Here is a 3,075-nt window from a genome sequence, read left to right as displayed (position 1 = left end):
CACCAGCCTGCCCCCTGCTCCTGCCTTCTCTCCTGGCAGGGATGACCGAGTGACTTGACCTGTGACCTCGAAACAATAAATGTGACCACCTCCAAACCCGTGTCTGCCTTGCCTGCTGGGGGCATGAATGGGGGATAAGGGTGGGCAGAGGGCGAAGGTGGAGAGGCAGCCGTCTGCAGGTCCTGCCCAGGCCTCTCACCCAGCACCCATGTTGGGGACAGAGGGACCTGGGGCCACTTCCACTCTAGGCTCCTCCCTCAGCCTCCCTGAGGCCCACTGGGGTTTGCTCCTGGGGCAGACTCGGGTATCAGATGGCACCCAGAGAGGGACAGCAGCCTGCCCAGGGCCACACAGCCCAAGACACCAGCACATAGAAAACCCAAAGCCTTAAGATTCTGAACTTTTATTTTCTGGCATGAAAAGTACAAATAATTAAACAATTCCATGTAAAAGTCTGTTACCGCGGCCAGGCCTTTAATCCCGGTAATAAATAATCTAAACGCAACGCAAAGTGTTCTTGTTGGGTTTTTTTTTTGTTCTTTTTTTTTTTTTTTAGTCGTTTTTGTTTTTTTTTTTTTTTTTTTTAACATTTCTTTTATCATCTCCAACATGGACTCTGTCATGATTTGAAACCTTCTGAATAAATAACAGGAGGAAGGGAGGGCTGGAGGGGCTGAGCCCCCTCCCCACTGGTCCTGCCTCTGACTCTCGGGATGCAGAAGACCCCAGAAGGGGTCCCCCTTCCCTGGGAGCCCTGGCCTGGCTCCCCTGGGGTGAGGCACAGACCTCCAGGGAGGGGAGGGGGCCTGGCTGGGCTGAGTTTAGTGTTTTAGAAAAAGAAGTCCCCTCCCAGTCTTCCGGGTGGCAGGGACCTAGGCCTCGGTGGGGGTGTGTGTGGGGAGGTGCCCCCTTTCCAGAGCCTGGCCCCCCCACCCAGGGTCGGGGACAAACCCAGTCCTTATTGCTCAGTTGCTCCTCCACGCTTCCCCCGTATGTACTTACGTGTTCAGCCTGTGGAGGGCGGAGGGGGGAGAGCCCCAAGAAACAGCAGGGGGAGGGGGGTCCCTGCCCTGCTGGAGGGGAGAAGGAGGAGAGCAGGGAGGACTTAAAACCACAAGAATAAATAGGTTCGTGTATCAAGAACAAGCTAGGGTTTTCACCAGCTAAATAGGACTGAAAAAATTCTCAAGACAGCAAAAAGAATCCCATTGAAATCCCGGATGGACGTCGCCGCCGGCCGCGGGGACTGTCCCACGGAGCACACGCCCTCCCCCCCGGGTGCCACTCGGCTACCATTACTGTTATTAATAATTATTATTACTTTAATGATTCCATTTCCCCTTTTATAAATAAATTAGGCATAACCACGTCTCAGCAAAACTTAAAGAAACAAAGAGAAACGTCGTTCCTTTAACTTGCAAACTGCATGAAAGAACAGAAATATGCACAAATGTTCTTACAGGGCAACGGGAAGAATAAATAGTTAACATAGCAATAAGTTAAAACTACAAGAAGCTAAATTCAAAAAAGTACAAGAAAGTTAACTGATGCCAGTTTGTCTTTTTTTTTTCTTTTTTTTTTTTTTTTAAATCTCTTCTGTGTGTTTCTTTTTTGTCGCTTTTTTTGTTTTGCTGTTTCGTTTGTGTGTTGTTGTTTTTTTTTGTTGTCGCTTTTTTTATTTTTATTTTTTTTTCTTTTTGTTCCTTGCAGCAGAAGCTCCACGTTTAAGAACACCGGGAGGGGTGGGGGAGAGAGAGCTGGACAGTCAGGTGGGGCCATGGCCAGACACCGAACGCGGGGACACCGGGAGAAGGCCACTATAGCTAGCGAGAGGGGGGGGAGGTTTGCAATTCTCCGTTCTGGGCCCGCTGACGGGAGGGGAGGGGGCGATGCCAGGGCTCCCAGAGGCTCTGGCCTTTGGCTTCTGTTGGAAATTTTTTTTTTTTTAATTTCTTTTTTTATTTTTTAAAGAATGAAAAGTAGAGCGGGACAGGGGATGCAAACTTCAGACAGAAGCCAGGGCCGGAGCTCAGAATGGGGGCTGTGTTCTCTGCCCTCACCCATCTGAAAAGACGAAAAACCCAACAAACCAAAAAGGGGTGACGAGTGGGTGGGAAGAGGGTGCAGGGCTGAGCCCCGAGACCCATCCACCCTGGGCCTGGCGTGGGGACTGCTGGGTGCTTGGGAGGCCCGGCCCTGCTGGGGGAGGCTCAGGGCTGGGTCCTCCCCGCGGCTTGGTGGGCTAGGGCCTCGGCCCAAGGAGGCTGCGCCCCGGGGGCAGGTTTGGCCTCAAGTGTTGGGGGGGGGGGGCTGCCTCCAGCCCACCGCGACGCCAAAGTGGAACGAGGTATCGTGTGTCCTGATGCATGGAGGCCGGGTGCGCACGCGTGCGTTTGTGGGTAACAGGGAGACCACTGAGGACCCAGGAGGGGGCTCGGCCTGTGGGGCTGGGCCAGTCTGGCTGGACAAAGTGACCGTGTTGGAGTCTAGGGTGGGACCTCCTGCCCGGGCCCGTGGAGTGCTATGGGCATGTCTGTGTGTCCCTGGGTGTCGTTTGTGTGTCTCTGCGGTTGTGTGTCCAGGTTAACCGGTCAGAATGCATGAACCTGCAATTTACATGAGTCCACGTGGACGTATTTGCGGGGCCACACGTGGGCGTGTCTGTCTCCATCCGTGTCCGTCTTCCCTGGTGGCCACGCCTAGCCCCTGTCCACATTTAAGTCGCCCCCAAACCTGTCTCCTCCTTTCTCTGTGTCTCTCCCCACCCACGTGTCTCAGTTTGGCTGCTGAGTGTCTAAACGTGTCTGGGGCACGTGTCTCCGCGTCTGTCCCGCCGTGTGGCCCTTGGCCGTGAGCGCGTGTCCTCGCGTGGCTTTGTGTGGCGGTGTTTTCCGTGGCCCCGTGGACTCCCGACCCCTCAAGCCCTGCGCCCTGCCCCCCCCTGCCTAAGTTGGTAAACATAACCTTCCAAAATATTTTCTTTTTTTTTTCTTTTTTTGTGTTTTTTTTTTTCAAGTTCAAGAATCCCCAGTAAAAATTCTCCACGAGGTCTTTTTCCCTTTTTACAAAAATAGA

This window comes from Tupaia chinensis, unplaced genomic scaffold, assembly GCF_000334495.1.
Source record: "Tupaia chinensis unplaced genomic scaffold, TupChi_1.0 Scaffold138665_1, whole genome shotgun sequence".
Lineage (NCBI taxonomy): Eukaryota > Metazoa > Chordata > Mammalia > Scandentia > Tupaiidae > Tupaia > Tupaia belangeri.
Note: the sequence above shows the minus strand (reverse complement) of the source record.